General features: G+C 41.6%; 1 pseudogene; it reads left to right on the top strand.

The window, feature by feature from the left end:
* The first annotated feature begins 154 nt into the window (after positions 1 to 154).
* LOC111826882 lies at positions 155 to 8,190 on the top strand (annotated as a pseudogene).
* The last annotated feature ends 2,499 nt before the right edge of the window (positions 8,191 to 10,689 follow it).

Here is a 10,689-nt window from a genome sequence, read left to right as displayed (position 1 = left end):
GTGTGGGGGAAGATGATTAAATCAGTTTAGACATACAGGTAGGGACACAAATGGAGAAGTCTGAGGGGCACGTGGAATCATAGAATTGGATCAGATGCCTGGGACAGATATCTGATCTGAAAGTGAAGATTTGGGAGCTGTCATCCTGTAGGGGATGGCTAAAGACCAAGGAAGGGATAAGATCACCAAGGGAGTAAAGGAGGAGGTGAAACAACAAGGAGGACGCCCACCTGTAGGAGGTGGGCTGAGAGGAGCTACGAAGGGAAAGGAGACATAAGAGAGGGAGGGAGAAAAGAAGAGTACTACAGCTGCTAGGGGAGAAGTAGCTTCGAGGAGTAGCAAACATGGCTCTATAGTGCAGACAAACTAAGAGCCCATCCGGGCTCTCCTTAAACTTGAGAAAACTAAGGTCCAGGGAGGCTAACTGAGGTGTTCAAGGCCACGAGCTATTATTACCCATGGTCACAGTGATCAGTGGCTCTCAAATTATGATTGCTGGACTCCTGGGAGTCTCCAAGACCTTTCCAGGGTGTTCAAGAGATGAGGAACATTTTTATAATAATACCAAGATTTTTTTTGCAGTATTCACTGTGTTGACATTTGCACTGATAATGCAAAAGCAACAGTGGGTAAAACTGCGGGAGCCTTAACACAAATCAACGAAGTCATATTCTTCACCACCCATGCACTTAAGGCTTAACAACAAGTCCAGCTCCATATAAGAATGTCCACGATGGAGTAATAATTATTAATTAAAACATTACCCTTGAGTATAGATCTTGTTAACATCTGTACATAAAGCACTTCTGCTGCATACTGAAGTAATGGACACATTTACGTGATTGACTGCACTGAAAGCTGAACTACCTGCTTTTGTTGTGGAATATCATTTTTGTTAGAACAACTGACAAACTGATTATTCAGAGTTAGGTATTTGGAAGACATTTTCTTGAAAATGAATGAAGTGAGCTTGTCACATTAAGTAAAACAACTGGTAGTAATGTTTGCCAATGATAAAATTTGAGCTGTCAAGTGAAAACTAGAATTTTAGAAAACTTGTATCGCCAGCTGGTGTGGCTCAGTGATTGAACACCGACCTATGAACCAGGAAGTCACAGTTCAATTCCTGGTCAAGGCACATGCCCTGGTTTCGGGCTTGATCCCCAGTAGGGGGCGTACAAGAGGCAACTGATCAGTGATATACTCTCATCATTGATGTTTCTATCTCTCTCCCTCTCCCTTCCTCTCTGAAATCAACAAAAATAAAAAATAAATTAATAAAAAATATATATATATTAAAAAAAGAAAACATATCCACACTAGGAGCTTGACTGCTTCCCAATACCTAAAGACTTTGCTGATTAAATCAGTGATGATATTAACAAATCTGAGATAAACATATAATAACGACAAATGGAAAGAACTTAATAAACAGGAAAAAGAAACCCACACTCAGGGCCAAAAAAAATAAATAAATAAAATCTGATATTGTGGAATGAAATGTGTCCACTTTCAAAGGTCTGCGTAACTCACTGAGTCATTGTTTTCCAAATAACCAATGCATGATGTTATAAAATCAGACATGAATAAAAGACCTACTCAAGGTGTAAGACAGACCAAGAGAGTTTAATATAGCTGAGTATGAGGAGTTAGTTCATTGATGTGGCTTCAGATTCCACACTGCAAACTAATCTTTCAGAAACTGGCTTTGTCCAATTTTGGTGGCATATCAATGATAGCCACAATGATCTGAAAAGGCTATTAAAATACTCCTACTTTTTCCAACCACAAATCTGTATGAAGCTAGTTTTGTTCATCTACTCCAACCAAAGAAACATATTGCAATATCTGAATACAGAAGCAGATATGAGAATCCAGCTATCTTCTCTTAAGCTAGTCATTAAAGAGATTTGCAAAACTGTAAAACAATATGACTCTTTTCTAATTTTTTTATTTTTAGAAAACATATTTTTATAAAAATCACATTATCGAAACTGATTGTCAAACTGCAGTGGGAAGACCAGGGAGGGTTGGGGGGCAGGAGGGAGGGGGGTAAGAGATCAACCGAAGGACTTGTATGCATGCATATAAGCATAACTAATGGACATAAGACACTGGGGGGTAAGGGAGGGCAGGGGATTGTCAAGGGGGGGGAATAAAAAAAATCACATTATAGTGTAAAGGATTTATTTCTTGTTTATTTTAAAATAATAAATACTTTTAAAACCTGTTTCTTTTATTTCCATATTTGTAATATCTATAGCTACAGACCACATAAATAAACTTAGCTGAAGAAGAGATAAGACAGCAGGCAAAAAAAAAAAAAAGACAGCAGGCACAGTGAACTAAAGAGAGAATAAGACTCTTTTCTTCCCTTCAAAATAATGTTCCTAATTTAAGGGCCAAGGCTTGGTAAGTGGTCCTACCAGGCAAGGCTGGGTTCATCCACAATCCCCTCTACTGCCACCTGTGGGAGAAGAAAGACTAGGGACAGAGGGCTGAATGGGCATTCAGGTCTTATCTTCTTCACATTCCATATCTAATTTGACACAATAGCCAATGAAGTAAGGCAGGTGGAGCCATTTTTTATCAGTTACGATTTATGGGGAGGAAACAGGTTTGTGCCTTGCCTAATACCAGTAAATAAAAATCAGATTGGAATCAGCAGCCTGGGGTTTTAATCCAGGGTTCCCTCCCCTGGATACTCAGCTAAAATACCTCTCTTCCCTGAGCAAGCCTAGAGGTCCACCACTAAAGATGCATTGTTTTATTTGCAAGTAAGTCTTTTCTTATGTTTATAAGCCACATCAATTTTATTTTTTAATGCTTTGTCCATCCTTTTGGGTATCTGGTCTTTTCATAATAGTTAATAGTTTGTAAGACAAAGTGACCCTTTGTAGTATTTTTCAGTTACAAAACTAGTTTTAAAATAATTAAAAGTTAATGAAAGAAACAATAGAGATGAATACACAAAAGCTGGTTCTTTGAAAAGAAAACTGACTTCTAACAAAACTAATCATGAAAAAAGACATGAAGCATTAAATAAGTGATACTGGGCATGAAAGAGGGAATAAAAATAAAATACAGTAGAGATATAAAAATAAAAGACTATAAAATTTTTACACTAATAATTTTTAAAACTTTTCTTACATTTTAAAATTTTTTTAGAAAAATTCAAAATTACTAAAACTGACTAGAGAAGAAGTAATCGTTTTAGAATACTTAGAGTGGTAGTAGAAGTAATATTCTGGAGTGTCCTCTTAAAGTGCAAACTGCTCAGGGAAGTAAGTGCTAGTCAGTTCCTTCCTCAGTTGCCTTTTGGGTCTTTGGAGCCTGGGCCTGTCTGGCTGGAAGGAAAGATGATGCTGAGAGTACAGAGAGCCTGCCACTGTCCCCTGTTCAGCAACCCTAGTGGCTACGAGTCAGATTACACCCAGGCTGTATCAGGCTGCCAGGACAACCCTACTTGCTTCCCTAAGATTTGGCCTCAAACCTGAGGTTCTGTCTGGCCTGTCAGTCCCAAATGGGAACAGACATCCCCATCAATCTGGCTCTGCCCATCCCCAAGGCTCAGCCTACAATCCCCTCCTCCCTTACTTCTCTTCCTCAGTTCTCCCTCTCTCCTTCTTCCTTCTTCCCTCTCCCTGCCCCTCTCCCTCACCTTCTGTTGGAAGACAAAGAGTAGGTCCAGGTTTGGTTGGAGTCATATCAGGTGCCATACTCTCTCTCCCCACATCCCACCCTCTCTGAACTCCCACTGCCTGGTACTTTAGCCAGAGGGTTTACAACAAATAGGTGGAGTCTTAAGGCCTAACCATTCAGCCTATCTTGGCCCAGTCTCCAAACTCATTTCTGAGTCTGATGTCAGATGGGGTCAGAGGGGTCTGGTGGTGTGTGCAGTAAAGGGAGATAGTTGTCTAGCTCTGTGCCCTGGTACTGGAGTTCACGCGAGAGATCTATCATTTATACCTTGCACTGTCTGTGGTGCAAATGAATGTCCCACATATATAAGCACTAATATGTCTCAAATTTGTCAATGTAGTTCAATGAATAAAAATTAAACCTATTTAAATGTGTTATCCTGTCCATACCAGCTTGTGACCACCAGTATTATCTCAAGCAACAGACACTAGAAGCACCACCACTAAAAGATACGTGTGTGTGCACGTGGGTGAATGTGTGTTGGGAGGTTAAAAATCTGTAATTATTTTTAATGATAGGGTGATCTTCAGGAAAAGGATGGGGATGACCAATGTACCCAACATTGCTGTGGTCAAGCTGTGATGTCTTCTTATGGTCTTATCCATTGTGGGGGTGGGGAGGTAAGTGTGGGAAGGAAGCCCCAAGAGAGTTGAGTTTAGGTAGAAATAGTTCCTTTGTGGACCTTGCTGCTAATGACTTTAGTCCTGGATTGACTGTAGCCCCTAGCAGCCCCTAAGAGGGTACTTCTGTGGACTCTACCTTGTCCAAAGCCTCAGGGGGGATGGGATGTGGAGGGCAGATACTCACTGTGACTTCCAAGTTCTGCTGACTACCTGGTCTAAAGTATCCAGCTTGTCCAGAAAACAATAAAACTGATGCTGCAATGACAGTGACGACATTAAAGGCCAGGACAAGTGTCAATGGTGAGAATGTGGCTAGAAACCCAGCATCAGAGAACTAAAAACCTCCAAGAGTAAGAAAGAGGTTTGATGTCATGGCACTTCCCAACTTAGGCTGACACGATGATTTAAAGCCCTAAGGAAGGTTCCCAGATTCCCCCTATCTAGTGAAATGACATCTAAAATCCCAAAATTAGAGCTCTCTTCCTTTCACTGAACTTCCACTAGTTTGGGCAGTGCTGGGTGAAGCAGGAAAGAGCTGGGACCAGTATTACTCTGAGCTGCTGTCATTCTTTTTTTCACCCCAGTACAGATGAAGGCTGAGAATCAAGTGTGATAGGGTAGGTTTGGGAGTGGATGGAAGTAATAATGAGGAGAAAACTTTCTAATATTGCCTGCAACTGATTATATTGACGATTTAGATCTTTCAGGTCTCTCTCCCTAACCCCTCTGAACCCATTTGGGTTCTATCTTTGGAAACAATGAGCTTCTTTGAAGTACTCACCACTCCCTGCCACCTGAGACCTTACAAAGTTGGGTGCTTTTAGCATGGGCTCTATGTAGACTCAGGGCTATAAGTGATTAATTCAAATCCTTCCTCTCTGGGATCCTCTGTATCCAGGAAGGGGACGGTGACATAATAGGAAGCCTGGTGTATTTTGATGTGATCTGTCAGGCTCTTAGAAATCCTCCTTCCAAGCCCTGGCCAGTGTGGCTCAGTTGGTTGGAGTGTTGTCCTGTATACCAAAGGGTGGCAGGTTCAATTCACAGTCAGGGCACATGCCCAGGTATAGTTTGGTGTGTACACCACGTAGCCAATCAGTGTTTCTCTCTCACATCTATGTTTCTCTCTCTTTCTCTCCCTTCCATCCCCCCTGTCTCTCTCTCTAAAAATCAATAAAATTTTTTAAAATCCTCCTTCCAAAAATATCACTCCTATTCCAGACCCACCTGACACTCAAAATTTCACCTTTAGAGGGTCTGTAACATTACTCACTAGGTCTCTAAAAAAACACAAAGATCATTTAACTCAGGGTTGGGGGGTGGGATTAGTGAAAAAAATCACACAAAAACAAACCAGTGGTAGCCTGGAATTCCTAGATGAGGAGCTCAGAGGTGACAACCCAGTGGGCAGAGGGCAGGAGTAAGAAAGTGGGAGGGTTGGAAGTATCTATATTAAAGCTGTGTTTTCATAGTGCATACATGGTTTTCAATTATATTGAACTAGAGGCCCAGTACACGAAATTCGTGCACAGGTAGGGTCCCTAGTGGCTGCCAGCCGGGTACTCCCTTCCTTCCCCCGGCCAGCCCTGACCCCTGGTCAAACTCCAGGACTACCAGGGGACAATTTGCATACTACACTTTTATTATATAGGATATTTGGGGTGGCTTTGGCAAGGAACTGACAGAGATTTGGGATGCTAAAGACTGGCCCATAAAACACCTTTTGACTCTACATCTTCAACAAAAGAAACAAGCTGAGCACCAAGACCATGGAAATCAAGACACAAGCAGGGAGTAGGTCAAATTCAATACCCTCTCCCTTAGTCATTTTGCTTGTCAGAGGCAGGTAAACACCTCAAGGCTGAGCTGGGGAATATCCACAAGGATCTTGAGTCCTCAGAAATCTCCTCAGGGTCCCCTCCCTGGAGGACGGGAATGCAGTCCCTTTGGCCAAGAATGGCAGGAAAAGGGCAGAGTAAATTGTGGGCTGGATTGTCCCAGTAACATGATGCAATCTCACTGCTTTTTGTCACGTAATCTTTTTCCCTCCTCCTCTGGTCCCTCCCTCGCCTCCTTTCCTCTCCCTCTGCTCTGTTTTGATTTGGTTAAAATAGATGCAAACTCTGGTGTTTTCTATTTTTAATACCCAGCGATTACATAATCTATACCGTAATTGCTGACTTGAAAAACTACTGGCAACAGTAGAAAATCCCCAGAGTTTTAAACAGGAAAAAGATTATTACAGCACAAAGCCTTTGGCAGTTTTACTGACTGGTAAACCGCCTGTAATCGTCACTTGCCAGTGTAAGTCACATGGGCCCTGGGAAACACTCTCCCCACCTCAAGGAAAGCCGGCTGGGGGAGGGGATGAGCTGCAGCCTCGGCTGGGAGGAAGCTTTGAATGGCAAGGCGGGGGAGGGGGGGGGTGCACTGAGAGTTTTCTCTGGACCCAGACTCAGGGTTCCTGAAGTGAGCTTCAGATTACCACCCCCTCCCAGGGGCTACCTTTTACTGCTTTTATTTCTTGCTTTAGAGTAGTCTCTAGCATCCAGGATCTTTCCCCCATCAACTTCCCAGGTCTTCCTATAGCAGCGGTTCTCAACCTGTGGGTCGTGACCCCTTTGGTGGTAGAACGACCCTTTCACAGGGGTCGCCTAAGACCATCCTGAATATCAGATATTTACATTACGATTCATAACAGTAGCAACATTACAGTTATGAAGTAGCAACGAAAATAATATTATGGTTGGGTCACAACATGAGGAACTGTATTTAAAAGGCCAGAAGGTTGAGAACCACTGTCCTATAGCCTCCAATACATTCCTAAACAAGCCTGAGTGAAAGGAAACTATTGCAGTTAAATAGATGATTTAATAAAGACAGAGGAGCAAGGAAGACTGCTTGTTTATCACAGAGACCTGACCCACTCCTCTACAGGGCTTTCCACATATTAGGCCAACATCCACACTATTTAATTCTTCAATAAAATATTCCAATAAAAATATAAGAACTATAGGTTTGGTAAGGGTTTCACAACCAAATCAAAATGATCTCATTAAGACAAAATTTTCTGTATGTGTATGGGAGGTGTGGGTAGTATAGGAGATACAGAGGGGATAGAAACAGCTTTCCCTGACTTTGCCAATTCTGACACAATCCTATCCCCAATAAATAATCAAGGAGGGTGAGTCCAATTTGGGTAACTTAACTATATGTGATGATTCATTCAATAAATGTTTGCTGAATGCCACACACTGGACTCTGCAGGGGATATAACAGTGAGCAAAATCACTGCCCTGGTGGAACCGCCAGGTCAGTGAGGGAGACAATCAAAATATTACATAAACATATCACTATAAACCCTACATGCTGAAGCGTTACGAGGGAAAAACACAGGGCACTAGGGATATGTAGAACAGGAGGCCTGATAGGGCCTGAGGTTTCTTAGAAGATTACCCTAGGCACTTCAGGGTTCTTTTTTCAGTACCTCCTCTTCTTTCACTTCCCCATCCTCCCTCTTGCCTTGCTCCCTGTAGTTAATATTTACTGTTCCCCCCTCCCCCCTATGTACAGAGGATAATGCTAGGTTCTTTATATGTACAGTCTCATTTGATTCATATAGCAAATGGACAATTCAGCACTTTAAGACAAAAGGATCTGTTGAAAAAGGCCAGATCACCTTTCCTTTTGTGTCGTTGCTACAGAGAGAGCAACTCTACTGGAGCCATCTGAAGAAATTCAGCCAGCATTCTCGTTCTTGCCATGTCTGCTCAAACGGCCACAGTCTGATCCGAAATACGGCCTCAACATGTGCCACCAGTGTTTCCATCAAGTGAAGGACATAGGCTTCATTAAATTGGACTAAGACATCTACCTTATGACAGAATGCTATCTCTTTATACATAAAAGTTAAAAAAAAGAAAATTAAAAATTAAAGGCCAGGTCACAATTTATAATGAGAATTATATACAATTCATACCATAAGTTAAGACTATACTGGCTGCAGGTTACAAAAATCTAAATCAAAGTTTCAAAAGAGAGAAAAGAAAAAAAGGAAAGCTGGGGCCCATGTAAAATGAAATGCCAGCATTAGATTAGCTTAAGGCATGGTTAGATCCAGGTGCTCAAAAGATGTCATCTAGTCTCCATCTCTCTCCATCTCACAGCTCAGCTTTCATGTGTTGGTCTCAGCACTCCACCTGGGGTGGCAAGACGGTTACCAGCAGCCTCAGAGTTATGTACATACTACAGGCTTGGCAACCCAGTTGGAAAAGAAATGAGAATTTACCTGTTAATAGTTCCAACGAAAGTCCAGAGTGCTGATTGGTCTGGATTTGAGACCATGCCCATTCCAACTGCTGTTCTCTGATTGGCATAGTCATGTGTCCTCCATCAAGAGCCAAGGGATGAACTTGAATCCAGTCTGAGAATGGGGAAGGAGGTGGTCTCCCAAAGGAAAACTAAGGTACTCAGACCTATAAAGGGAGAGTCCATGCTGGACAGTCAAAGCCACTGATCCCCACTGTCCTCAAACTTTGGAATTACAGTGGATATTAAGACTATCCAATAGATTCTTCCTCCCTAAGGAATGGGCAAGAGTGCTGTACAGTGTGGCACTGTCTGGATTTGCCCTAGTCCCACTCCAGCTGCTCGGGGACGTTGGCTTCTTGCTTTAGAGCACTCACCAGAGTCTTAATATTTGCTTAAATACTTGCTCAGAACAGTCTTCAAGTCCTAAGGCTTTGTGGAAGTCTTTTCCCACCTCCCTTCACTCCAAAATGATGTGCCCTACTCAGCACTGGCTAAAAGAGGCTGCAGTTCTTTGGCTCTTTGGCAAGCGTCCACAGGGTCTGTGCAAATTATAGGGAGAGGAGGGAATGACAAGTCCTTTGTTGAAAAATTTTACTTTCCTTCTGGAGTCTGAACTGAAAATGGCTTTCATTGGGCACATACAGGAATATTAGGATAGTTCATAAAGCACCCAATAAATAGATGTCCATAAGAAGGATCCTGAGAAGGGGAGTAGGGGAAATCACTTAAACATTCTATATGGTACACATCTATACATATCTATAGCAATGATATATCAATTGGAACCACCTGTCCTTGGGCATGTTTTAGAAGCTGCCTGGATCCGCCATTCCAAATTTACCTGAAGTCCAAATCACTGTCCCACAATTTCTACAATTCCCAGCAGCTAATGCTCTTAACAATCCCTTTTGGCTCCGATTCCAGTTCCTTTTGGACTTGGGATCTCATTCACATTTCACCTTCTAAGGCTGGTCTCTTACCTCTGTTCGAGCTGTCCCATGCTTTACCAAAAAGGAAAAAATACACATATACAAACTCACTCAAAACATTGTGTTCATCAGATGATCCTAAAGTTATGAAGAAACAGAGGGGTTTTATATTCCATGCTGCTGGGCACCTTCACCCTTCCAGATATTTCTCATATTTAGAAGGGGTCTCTCCTTCCCTCAGGAAATTAAGCTCCCCTTATATTACTCAGAGTAACTTAGCTCTCCATCCCCTTTCCTCTGAACTCCAATGCCATCAGAGCTGGAGTCAGCCCCATTATGAACCATCCACTCCAGGTTCCACCCCAGACTAGAATGAGGAACAAAAAGAGGTTTTGAATTTTCCCTCTCTCACTACCACCATTAACTATATGTGTATGGGAGGTGATGATGCAAATGCAATGATTCTTTCCTCTGCAAATATGAATTATGCCACTCCTCTTTAGAACAGACTTAGCTATAGTCAGTTTTGATTTTAAATAAGTTTCTACACGCATACCTCAGAGATACTGCAGGTTCAGTTCCAGACCACCACAATAAAATGAATATCACAATAAAGCAAGACACACAAATTTGGGGGCTTTGTAGTGTATATAAAAGTTATGTTTAAACTAAACTGTAGTCTAAGTGTGCAATAATATTATGTCTAGAAAACAATGTACATAGTCAACAATATTGTAATAACTATGTATAGTGCCAGGTGTATACCTGAAACATTGGGGGGAACACTTTATAAAGTAATGATTGCCTAACCACTACGCTGTACACCTGAAACATACAAAATAATGCTGAATGCAAACTGTAATTGGAAAAAAAAAAAAAAGAATGAATAGATCCAGCAATTCCACTTCTGGGTATTTATCCCAAGAAAGCACAAATACTAACTTGAAAAGACATCTGCACCCCCTTGTTTATTGCAACATTATTTACAATAGCCAAGATATAAAAGCAACCTAAGTGTCCATCATTAGATGAGTGGACAAAGAAAATTTGAGAGATACAGATATAGATAGAAATATAGATGTATAATGTAATCGATATCTATATATATATATATAAAAGCCTAA

Source organism: Myotis lucifugus, unplaced genomic scaffold (genome assembly GCF_000147115.1).
Source record: "Myotis lucifugus unplaced genomic scaffold, Myoluc2.0 scaffold_108, whole genome shotgun sequence".
Taxonomy (NCBI): Eukaryota; Metazoa; Chordata; class Mammalia; order Chiroptera; family Vespertilionidae; genus Myotis; species Myotis lucifugus.
This window is presented reverse-complemented; position numbering and strand designations above follow the sequence as displayed.